At 42.2% G+C, this 16,033-nt stretch overlaps 1 long non-coding RNA gene across 1 annotated transcript in view; it reads left to right on the top strand.

The window, feature by feature from the left end:
* LOC119937212 overlaps positions 1 to 5,374 on the top strand; it is a 62,209-nt gene extending 56,835 nt beyond the window's left edge. Inside the window, exons 2-4 of the long non-coding RNA XR_005453948.1 lie at positions 3,741 to 3,829; positions 5,137 to 5,192; positions 5,356 to 5,374. This is a non-coding gene — a long non-coding RNA (uncharacterized LOC119937212). The remainder of the gene's footprint in view (positions 1 to 3,740; positions 3,830 to 5,136; positions 5,193 to 5,355) is intronic.
* Positions 5,375 to 16,033: the final 10,659 nt, after the last annotated feature.

Here is a 16,033-nt window from a genome sequence, read left to right as displayed (position 1 = left end):
ACTTTGGGGTCTTGCTAGTCTGATGGCTGATATTTGAATATTGTGGGCTTTCCACTCATCCGAGGGCTAGTGGATTTATTTTTATGCTGGAAGACGTAAAAAAAAATCAAAGCCAATCATATTTTGAATTTCAAGATGGATTCACTAGACTGCTGCCTGTCAATTCTTAGAATGGAAAGGGAAAGGACAGTGGATTCTTTTGGGGCAGGTTTCTTATCTACCGACTCTTATTGTATTGTATTTTCCCAAGCACTTAGTACAATCCTCTGTGCACAGTAAGTGGTGAGTAATGATCATAGTGGTATTAGTTATGTGCTTTCTATGTGCGAAGCACTTTGCTAAGCACTGGAGTGGATACAAGCAAAATGAGTTGGACACAGTCCCTGTCTCCCTTGGGGCTCACAGTCTTAATCCCCATTTTACAGATGAGGTAACTGAGGCACAGAAAAGTTAAGTGACATGGCCACAGAGCAGACAAGTGGAGCTTCCACTGTTTGGTGGAATAATGTGGCCCCGGTGAGTTCGCAACAGTGAATTGAGGCAATTGAGAAGCAGCGTGGCTCAGTGGAAAGAGCCCGGGCTTTGGAGTCAGAGGTCATGGGTTCAAATCCCAGCTCCACAACTTGTCAGCTGTGTGACTTTGGGCCAGTCACTTCACTTCTCTGTGCCTCAGTTACCTCATCTGTTAAACGGGAATTAAGACTGTGAGCCCCCCGTGGGACAACCCGATCACCTTGTAACCTCCCCAGCGCCTAGAACAGTGCTTTGCACATAGTAAGCACTTAATAAATACCATTATTATTATTATTATAAGGTCCCATCTAAATAAATGATATAAGTAAATTGGGGATTGCTAAAGTGGCAAATGGTAAATTCATGGTAGTATTACATTTCCCTGCCCCCAGAGTAAATAGGCAGACAGAACTGAAGGGCAGAAAAGTAGAAAAGAAATGCTAGGAAGGAAAATACGTATTTAGAGGGTTAAAAATGGAAATCCTAATTTACAATGAACAATAGCGGTGCATGTGCTGCTACTAAAATAGGAAGGAACTTCTGTTTTTGAAAAGGCAAAGTATAAGAACATTGAACTAGCGAAAGTTTTTGATTGGTGAAATTATACATTTTCTCTGCCTTTCAAGAGCAAATCCACCTACTTAATTCTTTTGGCAGCATGATGCTCTGAATTCGGTGAGTGAGTTTTTGAAGTTTTACTACGGAACTGTACTTCATAGACTTCTGAAGGCCAATCCAGGTTACATCTTTATCCTTCGCTGGCCTACGTTCACAGTTCTGGTACAGATCCAAATTCCCATCGACTGAAATAGGAAAATAATTCGAAGGCTAATTGATTCCTGTGGAAACTCTGAGTTTGTCATTTTATCTACCTCTCACTGCCCGATAATCTGGACAGCTTCACACCTCAGTGCCGTAATCCATATAGAAGGAGTAGTGGTATTAATTAAAGGCTAACTGTCTGCAGAGCACTCTGCTAAAAAAAAATACACAGGTGAGTGTTAGACACAGTCCCTGCTTCTTAGACACTACAAATATAGTGGAAGAAAGTTTGACGACAAGCACAGTAGGAAAAATGAAGTAATTTGAAGAGAAGACAGTATAAAAGTACAGAGTTTAATAAATCCTGTGATTAAGGGGATCTATAAGTGCCTCCTAAGACTTGGAAAGTTTCTGAGCTGCTGTCGCCTTAATCACCAAGGTCCAAGATGGACAGGACACATCAGGAACAGGGGCCCTTCGTATAGCGACGTGAACACATCCTGATGATGTTTCGCTCAGCAGACTGGTAGAGAGAGCGATTTTTTTTGCTTTTTAGTCAGTAGTAAAGAACAACTACTTGTAGAAGCAGCTTGGCCTAGTGGATAGAGTCAGAAGGATCTGGGGTCTAATCCTGGCTGTGTCACTTTTCTGCTGTGTGTCACTGGGCAAGTCACTTAACTTCTCTCAATAACCACATCTGTAAAATGGGGATTAAGACTGTGAACCCCACATGGGACATGGACCATGTCGAACCTGATTAGTTTGTGTATCTAGCCCAGTAAGACCTTAACAAATACCCTTTAAAAACACATACAGGTTTTTCAAAAAACTACTTGCAAATACATAGAGACGATACATTGGTGTCTGTTGGGCAAGTAACGCATGTGCTAATGAATAACTTGAGACAAACTGGATGAAACACAGCAGTTGACTGAATGTCTTCAGAGAAGACTTTTGCCTCAGATTCAGGATTCATTCATTCCTGTGTCATATTTCAGCCTGAAGGCGTCCAATACCGGGCCCTCTTCTGTTAAGTCAGCAGCTTTGGTTATTCAAAAGCAAATAATTTCAGGAAGAGAAATATACGTGGTTTTCAAGTAACTTGAGTCGCTCAGATATCTTTAGCTCAGTAGCTGGTTAAGAATCTGTTCTAAGTAAGGTTCAAGATGATTTTTTTATTTTTTTGCTTTTTAAAATTGATTACCTCGCTGGTTGGGATTAAAGGATTGATGATTTTCTGCCATCCAAGCTCACCACTAGATTAAACAAACAGTGAATAAATTGTGTAAGGAAATACTACAGCAACAGCGAGTGCTTTCATGGAATACAGGTGGCACATTTATATATAAAAACTATCTGTGCTTCTTGCTCGTGAACTAAATGAAATAATATTATTTTTGAAGACTTGAAATTGTGCCAACCTATTCTATTTGAGCTTTTCTTTGCAAACCCTAAATTATTTTCCTAATTAAAAGTCTCCAAATGCACCGAGAAATTCATTCGGTTTTGTCACTATTTCTTTAAATGAGATATTCAAAGATACTGGATTTAGGTATTTTTGTGCAAATCACTTAAAATTATTCCCTAGGCATTTTGTCAGATGGCATATAACACTTAAAAATCTCAATTTTTTTAAAAAACACTAAACATAGATCTTATTCCATTGATTCTTTAAAAAATCAATCTTCCTGGTTAGCAGCCATAAGTTTCAGTTTGACTAAATCCTCCAGGAGCAGCCTGTAGGCCAGAAGCAGTTCAAAGGCAGTCGGTTTATGAGGAAAAGGGGCCTATATTTAGCAGGCCTTTTCTCTTTTTGGTCATTCTATGTGTGTAAACCAAAAATAAACAATCTGGGATTATCTTCCAGGAATCTCTGAGTGCAAATAATAATAATAATAATAATAATGATGGTATTTGTTAAGTGCTTACTATGTGCAAAGCACTGTCTAAGCGCTGGGGGGATACAAGGTGATCAGATTCTCCCAAGTGGGGCTCATAGTCTTAATCCCCATTTTACAGATGAGGGAACTGAAGCACAGAGAAGTTAAGTGACTTGCCCAAAGTCACACAGCTGACAATTGGCCGAGTCGAAATTTGAACCCATGACCTCTGACTCCAAAGCCCGGGCTCTTTCCACTGAGCCATGCTGCTTCTCTAACACCTCTTAGCAAATTAAACACCTTCTAATGATACCTATCAAGCATAATACTCACCATCCGCCTCCCCCCCACCACCCACAAAGTCATTATTATTCTTTTTCTGGGGAATATTAACTCGATCCATTCCTGACTTAATTTAATTTGGGGATAGACACACTGTACCGCAAACTTTATATCAATAATGCTTGTCCTTTCAGAGCCTTGCTTTACATTGTCCTTTCTTTTATTTTACACTCTTTGTTTATCTTAATTGAAAAAAGAAGATTTTTTGGCTTTCAGAACTTCCTCATTCATTTTGCTTTCTAGGTCTCTTCTTGCCCTCCCAGGCACAAGAGCCCGGTCAGCAGTAGCCCAGAAAGAGACTTACACAACACCAGATTTGCTTTAAGGGCCCGGTAAGTGCTCAATAAATACAATTGAATAAATGACCATATTTTTGGATCTCAAAGTGGGATGGGCAGGGCTGTGTGAATCCTCCCATTAACTTGGAAGTACCAGGCTTTGTGGGGTCCCACATGTTGGAAAGCGTCAAAGCTGCAGGGATGGGAGAGGGTTCCATATCAGGATGGGGACTTAGAAGGAATGTGTGATCCATCCGGTTTCACTTAAGGGGAGCTTTGGGGATAATCAGGAGCTCCCTCTGCTTCATCATCATCATCATCAATCGTATTTATTGAGCGCTTACTGTGTGCAGAGCACTGTACTAAGCGCTTGGGAAGTACAAGTTGGAAGTACAAGCTTCAGCCCCCTGAGCCCGTGCATTACTCCCACCCTGGGTCTGTAGCAGCCTTGCCTGTCTTTCCCTCCCCTCTTATTAACTTCTGCTTTCCCTCCTGAGTTTTGCTTCCTGCAGGAGCTCCTGTCTGCTCTCACCATTTTGGGCATAGGCTGGAGACCCGAAATGAGAATTTGTTCCCTACGTTTTCTTTTAATGGCATTTATTAAGCGCTTGCTATGTGCAAAGCACCGTTCTAAGCGCTGGGTAGGTTACAAGGTGATCAGGTTGTCCCACGTGGGGCTCACAGTCTTCATCCCCATTTTCCAGATGAGGTATCTGAGGCCCAGAGAAGTGAAGTGACTTGCTCAAAGTCACTCGGCTGACAAGTGACAGAGCTGGGATTTGAACCCATGACCTCTGGCTCCCAAGCCCGAGTTCTTTCCACTGAGCCACGAGGCTCACCCAAAGTCATGCAGCAGACAAGCAGTGGAGGTGGGATTAGAACCCAGGACTCCTGATTCCCACTGAACCACGCTGCCTCTCTAAAAGGGAAAAAGGTATCACCTATCTCTCCCTATTCACTCCATCCTATTTATTGAGCACTTCCTATGTGCAGAGCACTGGACTAAGCGCTTTCCTCCGTCAGCCTCGCACCATCCCCTGACTTGCCCAAAGTCATACAGCAGACAAGCAGTGGAGGCGGGATTAGAACCCTTGACCCCTGATTCCCACTGAACCACGCTGCCTCTCTAAAAGGGAAAAAGGTATCACCTATCTCTCCCTATTCACTCCATCCTATTTATTGAGCACTTCCTATGTGCAGAGCACTGGACTAAGCGCTCCACCCCGTCAACCTCAGTGCCATCCCCTTCCCCTCATGCCACAAACATCCCTGACAAGGACGACACAGGCCTCGTCTTCGAAGGTCCCTTCAAACGCCCAGAGACTCCTGGAAATTATCTTTTTGGTTCATTCTTCCACCAGTGATCTACGTACGTTGTCCATTGGGGTTACTCATTGGCTCCTAGTTGATGCAGAAGGTAAGCAATTTTTATTTCTGGATATGCTTGATCAGAATCACATAATAATAATAATTTGTTAAGCTCTTACTATGTGCAAAGCACTGTTCTAAGAGCTTGGGGAGGTTACAAGGTGATCAGGTTGTCCTATGGGGGGCTCACAGTTTTAATCCCCATTTTACAGATGAGGTAACTGAGGCACAGAGAAATTAAGTGACTTGCCCACAGTCACACAGCTGACAGTTGGCGGAGCCAGGATTTGAACCTCTGACCTCTGACTCCAAAGCCCGGGCTCTTTCCACTGAGCCACCGTCACATGCAGTCTGACCTCTCAAGGTATGTTTTCTTTAATTTACTGAGATTTCTTCCTGGCAATCAGATTTGCAAACCTATAATTGGTAATGATAATGATGATAATAATTACTGTGGTACTCGTTAAATGCTTACCATATTCCAGGTACTTTACCAAGCACTCAGGCTGATACAAGCTAATCGGGTTGTACACAGTCTCTGTTAAAGAACAGTCTCCGTTGGAGAAGCAGCGTGGCTCAGTGGAAAGAGCCCGGGCTTTGGAGTCAGAGGTCATGGGTTCAAATCCCGGCTCCGCCACTTGTCACCTGTGTGACTTTGGGCAAGTCACTTCACTTCTCTGGGCCTCAGTTCCCTCATCTGTAAAATGAGGATTAAGACTGTGAGCCCCCCCGTGGGACAACCTGATCACCTTGTAACCTCCCCAGCACTTAGAACAGTGCTTTGCACATAGTAAGCGCTTAATAAATACCATTATTATTATTATTCAGAGTGACTGGTTTAATAATACTAAGAAGCTCGTTGTGGGCAGGGAATGTGTCTGTTTATTGTTATACTGTACTCACCCAAGTGCTTAGTGCAGTGCTTTGCAGTAAGCGCTCAGTAAATATGCTTGAATGAATGAATAATTGTAATATTTAACAAATACTATGTGCCAAGTACTGCGCTAAGCACTGATCACCTTGTAACCTCCCCAAGCGCTTAGAACAGTGCTTTGCACATAGTAAGCGCTTAACAAATGCCATTCAAGATAATAATCCTCCTTAGAATGTGAGCCCCTCATGGAGCATGGACAGTGTCAACCTGATTAGCTTGAATCAGTCCTAGCGTTTAGTACAGTGCCTGGGACATAGTAATCGCTTAACAAACACCATTAAAAAAAAAAAATGATTGCAGCGGATATCAAAGCAACCCACTGTCCGTGTCATGGTGACCCAACAAAGCATCGCCGCTACGCTGCGGCCATTTTAGAGGTGTCCTGCCTGTAAAAATACATTGTATATACTTGGCAGGGAGTTGCAATTCTTCCCACATGCTCACTGATTGCTCACCCTGCCCCAGCGGGAACATGTGTGGCAGGGACAAGAAAGCGTCAGTAATATGTTGCCATATTGGGAACATTTGGGAATTACAAGTTGGCAACATATAGAGACAGTCCCTACCCAACAATGGGCTCACGGTCTGGAAGGTAATCAGTTTGGACACAGTCCCTGCCCCATATGGGGGACACACTCTAAATCCCCATTTTACAGATGAGGTAACTGAGGCCCAGAGAAGTGACCTGACCAAGGTCACACAGCAGCCGTGTGGAGGAGGCAGGATTAGAACCCAGGCCTTTCTGACTACCAAGCCCATCTGCAGGATGGATCTGGATTATAGAGCCTGGAGATTGTAAACTGGTTCCCTTCAAGGCCAATCAATCCATCAATCAACTGATTGATGGATTGATTGGTTGTGAGCAGGGAATGTGTCAATTTATTGTTGCATCGTGCTCTCCCAAGCGCTTTGTATGGTGCTCTGCACACGATAAGCCCTCAATAAATGTGATTGAATAAATGAATCAATGAATGGAGGTTTTGGTCAGTGAGCTCCCTTAAGGTACGAGGCTCAGCGGAAAGAGCCCGGGCTTTGGAGTCAGAGTTCATGGGTTCAAATTCCGGCTCTGCCAGTTGTCAGCTGTGTGACTCTGGAAAAGTCACTTCACTTCTCTGTGCCTCAGTTCCCTCATCTGGAAAATGGGGATTAAGACTTTGAGCCCCCTGTGGGACAACCTGATCATCTTGTAACCTCCCCAGTGCTTAGAACAGTGCTTTGCACATAGTAAGCACTTAATAAATGCCATCATCAGTATTATTATTATTAAGGTAGTAGTATACTATTAACTCTTAAAGGGCCAGGAACATGCCTGTCTACTCTTGTTACAGTGTGCTCTCCCAAGCACTTAATCCAGTGCTTGGCACAAGTGCTCAGTGAATACCATTGATTAATTAATCACTGATTAATTGATTAATCAGTTGTATTGATTGACATACAGTTGTACTGTATGCTCTCCAGGGCTGTTAGAGCACCCCACGTAGAGTAAGTGCTCAGTAGACATCACTGAGAGGTGGAGAAGCAGCATGGCCTAGCGGAAAAATCACAGGCCTGGGAGTAAGAGGACCTCGGTTCTCATCCCAGCTCTGTCACTCGCCTGCTGTGTGACTTTGGGCAAGTCACTTAACTTCTCTGGGCCTCAGTTTCCTCATGTGTAAAATGTGGATTCAATATCTCTTCTGCCTCTTACCAAGACAGTAAACCCCATGCTGTACAAGAACTGTGTCTGACCTGATAATCTTGTATCTGCCAGAGTGCCTAGTACAGTCCTGGGTACATAGTAAGTGTTTAACAAATACCATCATCATTATTGTTAATAATAATAATAATAATATTGGCATTTATTAAACACTTATTCTAGACTGTGAGCCCACTCTTCTAGGCTGTGAGCTCACTGTTGGGTAGGGACCGTCTCTATCTGTTGCCAACTTGTACTTCCCAAGCGCTTAGTACAGTGCTCTGCACACAGTAAACGCTCAATAAATACGATTGAATGAATGAATGAATGAATGAATGTAAAGCACTGTTCTAAGCACTGGGGAGGTTACAAGGTGATCAGGTTGTCCCTGGGGGGCTCACAGTCTTCATCCCCTTTTTCCAGATGAGGAAACTGAGGCCCAGAGAAGTGAAGTGACTTGCCCAAAGTCACACAGCGGACAATTGTAGGAGTCGGGATTAGAACCCATGACCTCTGACTCTACAGCCCGTGCTCTGTCCACTGAGCCACGCTGCTTCTCTTGAAGAAGCTTGAGCCACGGGCTACACTGAATAATAATAATAATGGTGCTTGTTAAGTGCTTACAACCTTATCGAGTCTTCCGGGCAGATTTGTCTGCCGACAAGTTGAAACCACATAGGTTGGGCCAGGATACTGCTGCTCCTCTAAACTCCCCAAATTAGTCATTCTTAATTTGGGAGTTTTCGAAATGGCAGTGCCAGTGGGACCTGTGACTGCCAGCTAATATTTTTTGGTGGGATGATTTCCCTCTGAGGCCCTCACTGCCTCACATCTAGGTCCCCATTAGCGGAGTCTCCAAGGCCGCGTTACACCTGTCAACAGCTTAGAAGGCCCTCACCTACTTTAAGAAGTTGTCATACAGTGCCTAAATTTAAAACAAAATTCAGGTTGGGTGGATGACGCCCTCAAGGTTGCTAGGCATTCAATCATACTTATTCAGCGTTTACTATGTGCAGAGCACTGTAGTAAGCACTAGGGAGAGTACAATCTAACAATAAACAGCTAAGAATGTGGAGCCTGGGGGAATCTGGTTGGGTCTGCCAGATAACTCTCCCAAGCTTAGATTGTACTCTCCCACAGTAAGCACTCAATAAATATAATTGATTGATTTAGGATTTGCCAATCTGGAAAAGAGTTCTAGGTTCCTGTACAGTCAGATCCTTCTGCAGTTTGGAGACCCTCTCCAGAAGACCCCACTTCCCACGTGATCCTCACCCAAAGGAGGGGAGACCCTGTTGATGTTTTTCGAAGGAGACCCCTTAATAATAATAATGATGGCATTTATTAAGTGCTTACTGTGTGCAGAGCACTGTACTAAGCACTTGGGAGAGTACAATCTAACAATAAACAGCTAAGAATGTGGAGCCTGGGGGAATCTGGTTGGGTCTGGGAGATAATTCTCCCAAGCTTAGATTGTACTCTCAATAAATGTAATTGATTGATTTAGGATTTGCCAATCTGGAAAATAGTGCTAGGTTCCCTGTACAGTCAGATCCTTCTGCAGTTTGGAGACCCTCTCCAGAGGACCCCACTTCCCACGTGATCCTCACCCAAAGGAGGGGAGACCCTGTTGATGTTTTTCGAAAGAGACCCCTTAATAATACTAACAATGATGGCATTTATTAAGCACTTAGTGCAGAGCACTGTACTAAGCACTTGGGAGAGCACAATATAACAATAAACAGCGAAGAATGTGGAGCCTGGGGGAATCTGGTTGGGTCTGCCAGATACTCTCCCAAGCTTAGATTGTACTCTCCCACAGTAAGCACTCAATAAATGTAATTGACTGATTTAGGATTTGCCAATCTGGAAAACAGTGCTAGGTTCCCTGTACAGTCAGATCCTTCTGCAGTTTGGAGACCCTCTCCAGAGGACCCCACTTCCCACGTGATCCTCACCCATAGGAGGGGAGACCTGGTTGATGTTTTCTGAAGAAGACCCCTTAATAATAATAATGATGGCATTTATTAAGCGCTTACTATGTGCCAAGCACTGTTCTAAGCGGTGGGGAGGTTACAAGGTGATCAGGTTGTCCCACGGGGGGCTCACAGTCTTCTTTGTCCTGGCCTCTCTGAGTCTAAAATCTCAGACACTGTATGCAAGAGTTGAACGTTGATACTCACATAGACTAATTACAATTTCACTTTTTTTTAACTTAAGGAGCTAAATGATCCTTAGATCAATAAAGTAGACTGGGCTCCGATTCATTTATTGACTCCCACATGGTTTAGCTGCAAGCTGCACTGTGCGGAATCCAATTGATATCACTATGTGTGTTGCAAAATTTAAGAGAAACTCCCAGGGAGACCTAAAGGAGGAATGTATGAAGTAAGGATGTATGAAATAAGAGCTAATTAGTAAAAGGCCGACCACATTTTGTCACCACATGGAGACGTGATCCAATTTTGAATGCAAGCATGTACGTATTTCTGGCATAGGAGTTGCTAGCGATTCAGCAGTCACTTTGTTCACTGGAAAAGCAATAGCATCTAGCGCAGACCAAAAGCAATTATCAGGAACGTGCTCCATTAGTTTATGAAACTCTCGGGCCGCGGAGAGGTCACGGCTACACATTTTCGTCAGGGACAATTGATTCCCATTCAGAAAAGGCCTTACACTGTTTAAATGAAAGATCTGGAGTAAGAAGCAGTCCTGAAGATAAAAACTTGTGTTCAACCCCCACCCCGCCCCTTGGAATCATCTGTCCATTTGGAGCTGGGGATTGATGTACAGTTGTTTTTAGTGAGTGGACAAGGTTAACTAATCAGTGTTCATATTCTCTTCAATGGTGTCATTTTCTATTGGGGGCTATTTTTCCCCCTGAGATGTAGGCAAGGAATGAAGCATCTCCCAAACAAAACAAAGGTTCAGAAGCAAAGATCCTGTCTTGATTGGAACCGTACCCATCCTGATGATTTTGGATGTATCCCATTACTCAGTTCAGTGCTTGGCACATGGCGCTTAACAAATACAACCACCACTATGAGTATTTTTTTTTTCTTATGAGTTAAAAAATGAAGTGAAATGTTAGAGGACTTTAAAGACAGGACTGGGCCGTGTCTGCACAGGGACGAAGTGCTTTTTTAAAATACAATTCAGCAGGAAATTTCATTTTTGGCTGGAAGCTGCGAGAGAGAAAATTCACCCTCGCATGGACCCTGGCTAAGTCTTTTTCAATGGGCCTGGGATGTTGAGGAGGAGAATGAAGGAGGATGAGAGAGGCCCAATGTTTCCTGTAGCTCATGGCGGTTTAGAAGCAGGATCTGGTTCCAGTTCTGATGGACCTGGGGCAGTTGATCCGTACGAGTCTCCCTAACCAAAATTCCTCTCTACTCCCTTTTCTCTGTCGCTGCTCCTGAATTCCCATTCTTGGGAAAGCCAGAGTTACTTTCAACCCAGCAGTAGGAGTGGCACCCAATCGATCACTCAATCGCTGCTGGATATTGATGGATATTGCAGACCACCAAACTAAGCACCGGTGAGATACGGTATGAAGCAGAATTGTCCAACGCTCACGGGAAAACAGATTCGCTCCAGGTTCTCTCTACCAGCTCCCAGCATCACAGGTCAGCTTCTAGCTCTCTACAGAATTTGTAAAGAAGCATCTACTTCAATCAATTGTATTTATTGAGCACTTACTGTGTGCAGAGCACTGTACTAAGTGCTTGGGAAGTACAAGTTGGCAACATATAGAGACAGTCCCTACCCAACAGTGGGCTCACAGTCTAAAAGGGGGAGACAGAGAACAAAACCAAACATACTAACAAAATAAAATAGAATAGATATGTACAAGTAAAATAAATAAATAAATAAAATAAAATAAAATAAAATAAAAATAAATAAAATAAAGTAAAATAAATAGAGTAATAAAGTAATACTTGGTGCTGCATTTGTACTGCATCTAAAACCAACACCTTGCTCTGAGAAGAAATAGCTACAAAATTTGATCTTCTGTGATTACTAATGTCCCTGTTTATATTCGCTCCATTATTTACTACGTGAGCTGCTAGATGATGGTTGGGTAGATGCTCAATCTATGCGAAGCTGATACCCTGATGGGTCCTCAATTCCCACAGCCTAAAAGCCTGAATCCCCACCTTCCTTTTTTTCTCCAGATCATAGATGAGACTTGGGAGCTTCTGAGCAGGACTGAATCAATCGATGCAATTTATTGAGTGCTTACTATAGGCAGAGCCCTGTGTTAAGTTTCTGGGGGAAGTACAATACGAAAGAGTCGGTAAGTCATGCTCCCTGCCCGTGAGTAGCTTGCTAACAAAGAGTTTCCAAGTGGGGCTGCAACTGTTGCAAATAGACTCTTTGCTATCATTATTTACTCTCTTTTAGACTGTGAGCCCACTGTTGGGTAGGGACTGTTTCTATATGTTGCCAACTTGTACTTCCCAAGCGCTTAGTGCAGTGCTCTGCACACAGTAAGCTCTCAATAAATACGATTGATTGATTTGAGAATATGGTCAAGAAAACAGGACCAATCCCTTGTGGGGCTCCATTTTTTTTTACACTAACCTCCATCTCTAAGCTTTAGATTCTCTATTTTAATTCATTCTCTATCCATGGCAGACTATTCAAATGCATGATTACTCACTTTTTAATAGCTGCTGGTGCAGAAATTTGTCAAAAGGATTTTGAAAATATAAATGCCAACTCAACCTAAACCTACCAAGTCAATTTGTTAGATATTGAAGTAAGATTCCTGAGACTAGAATTCCCAGGATCCCTCCTGGCTAGAACCCTTCTTGGTTACAGGAGCTATTTGGGAATTCATTCATTCAATTGTATTTATTGAGCGCTTACTGTGTGCAGAGCACTGTACTAAGCGCTTGGGACGTACAAGTTGGCAACATATAGAGACGGTCCCTGCCCAACAACGGGCTCACTCTGCTCTTCTAGACTGTGAGCCGGCTGTTGGGTAGGGACCGTCTCTATATGTTGCCAAGTTGTACTTCTCAAGCGCTTAGTACAGTGTTCTGCACACAGTAAGTGCTCAATAAATACAATTGAATGAATGTAGTGGCCAGTATAGTTTATATTTTCTAACCAGGAGGCCTGCAACTTTCCCTCCAAACCCTTGTGAATCCTTGGTAGGATGCCACGTACGGTGTGATTTATTCACATAGTGTTTATACATTATGATATGTTGAGAGACAAAACAAAAACAAAAAGCAGCTGTTCTCTTAGATAAGGGCTTGAGTCTCTGCACACCAGCTAGAATAGTTACCTTCATTGCACATAGTGACACTCAGCTGATTTGTTTTGCAGCCTTGAATAGCTAACTGTTAGACCACACATGATATTATTTAGTCTAAGATCAAATAACTCGGGTGTACATTCCGCACCCCATAGAATTTAGATGCATTGATTCCACTAAATATTAGTCGGTTTCAAGGAAGTCACAAAGAAGTCATTTGGTTTGGAAAATGGTGGAGAGAACGATTAGTACAAATGCGTCTGTGTAAAATGTGGTGTTTATGCTCTCTGGAGAGCTCGTTCAACATATCACACCTAATTTCCTTTGGAGAGGTGTTAGTTGTTGTTGAGGGGATGACTTCTCCAGGAAAGGAACGAGGTTTCTAATAGAGAGAGTATCTAAAGACAGTTGACATTTCTGCTCAGAGAAGTGTTGATGTTTTAATTGCTTGCTGTTTTGTTTGGAGATATATATATATATATATATATATATATATATATATATATATATATATATATACACACACATACATATATGTACACATACACACACATACATATATGTACACATACACACACATACACATATATACATATATATACATGTATTATAATATATTATATATATTACATAAATATTATATATGTATAATTACATATATTATATATGTGCATGTAATATAAGCATATATAATATACATATATTATATATGTGTGTATATATATATGTATATATGTGTGTGTATATATATATGTGTGTATATGCATATATATATCTGAAAGCTAGTGAGAAAACATAGGAATGGACTTTATTAAAATAAACCATCAGCCCCTGGAAAGGGGCCAGAAAGAGGATTATTTCTAGGATTCACAGCAAGACAATGAGAACCTGTAAACACGGCAAATTAAGAACAAATTGCAAACATTCATTTTACTGGATTGTCTATTAGAGAGGGTGGCATCTATTTTTTAATGGTATTTAAGTGCTTATTACGTGCAACGCACTGTACTAAGAGCTGGGGTAGGTGCTAGCTAATCAGGTTGAACACAGTCCAGGTGTGCCATGGAGCTCACAGTCTTAATCCCCATTTTACAGATGAGATAACTGAGGCCCAGAGAAGTTGCTCGAGGTCACACAGCAGACAAGCGATGGAGCAGGATTAGCACTCAGGTCCGCTGACTCTGAGGCCCGTGCTTTTTCCAAGAGGAACAGTGCTTGGCATATGGTAAGTGCTTAATAAATACTATAATGAACACCACACCTTAAACTCGCCGTGAAGGTAGTTTAGAAATTTAGAACATCAGTGGCCTTGAAGTGTGTGTGTAGTTATCCTTAATCAATCAATTGTATTTATTGAGCACTTACTGTGTGCAGAGCACTGTACTAAGCGCTTGGGAAGTACAAGTTGGCAACATATAGAGACAGACCCTACCCAACAGTGAGCTCACAGTCTAAAAGGGGGAGACAGAGAACAAAACCAAACATACTAACAAAATAAATAGAATAGATATGTACAAGTAAAATAAATAGAGTAATAAATATGTACAAACATATATACAGGAGAGATTGTGTCTACCGACTGTTGCAAATGGTAAAATGGATAGAGCACCGGCCTGAGAGTCAGAAGGTCTTGGGTTCTAATCCTGCTTTTGCCACCTGTATGCTGTGTGACCTTGGACAAGTCACTTTATGTCTCTGGGCCTCGGTTAGCTCATCTGGAAAACGGGGATTAAGACTGTGAGCCCCACATGGGACAACCTGATTTCCTTGCCTCTACTGCAGCACTTAGAACAGTGCTTGGCATAGCAAGCACTTAATAAACACCATTATTATTATTATCTGGAAAATGGGGATAGAGACTTGAGTCCCACATGGGACGGGGATTGTTTCCAGCCCGATTCGCTTGTATCCACCCCAGCGCTTTGTACAGTGCCTGGCACATAATAAGGGCTTAACAAATGCCATAATTGTCATTGTTATCATTACTTTCCCAAATACTTAGTACAGTATTCTGCACACAGAAAATGTTAACTAAACACCGTTCATTGAATCGTATTTATATGTATATATGTTTGTATGTATTTATTACTCTATTTATTTTACTTCTACATATTTATTCTACTTATTTTGTTAATATGTTTTGTTTTGTTCTCTGTCTCCCCCTTCTAGACTGTGAGCCCACTGTTGGGTAGGGACCGTCTCTATATGTTGCCAACTTGTACTTCCCAAGTGCTTAGTACAGTGCTCTGCACACAGTAAGCGCTCAATAAGTACGATTGAATGAATGAAAATGAATGAGTGCTTACTGTGTGCAGAGCACTGAACTAAGCTCTTGGGAGAGTCCAGTATAATAATAAACAGACATATTCCCTGCCCGCTACAAGTTTACAGTCTAGACAGGGAGTCAGACATTAATATAAATAAATAAATTACAGATCTATACATAAATGCTGTGGGCGGAGGGCATGAGTAATTTGTTGATTGACAGATTGACTGAACTAACATTTTACGCAGCATTTTTGTTGCACAGCCAGTACTTGTGGGTCCAAACGTTCCTCAAAATATCCATTTATAAACATAAAAAAATACGAGAACACTTGGTTGTCTTTAAGATTCTTTGTTTCCCTTAAGTCTCTCAACGCTAAAGAAAGTAAGAAAGGAAGAAGACGAGATGTGTGTTTGCCAGGAAAAGATTGTCCTGCAGAAAAGTAGAGAAGAAGTGGCCTGAGTTGCCTAGTGGAGAGATCACGTGCGTGGGCTGTCTCCAACCTGCTTATCTTGTATCTACCCCAGCGCTTAGTACATTGCCTGGCACATAGTAATCGCTTAACAAATATGTAAAACAGAAGAGAGGTGTTAGTTGAGAAGCAGCGTGGCTCAGTGGAAAAGAGCACGGGCTTTGGAGTCAGAGGTCGTGGGTTCAAATTCCGACTCCTCCAATCATCATCTGTGTGACTTTGGGCAAGTCACTTGACTTCTCTGTGCCTCAGTTCCCTCATCTGTAAAAATGGGGAT

This window comes from Tachyglossus aculeatus, chromosome 14, assembly GCF_015852505.1.
Source record: "Tachyglossus aculeatus isolate mTacAcu1 chromosome 14, mTacAcu1.pri, whole genome shotgun sequence".
In the NCBI taxonomy this organism is placed as follows: Eukaryota; Metazoa; Chordata; class Mammalia; order Monotremata; family Tachyglossidae; genus Tachyglossus; species Tachyglossus aculeatus.
This window is presented reverse-complemented; position numbering and strand designations above follow the sequence as displayed.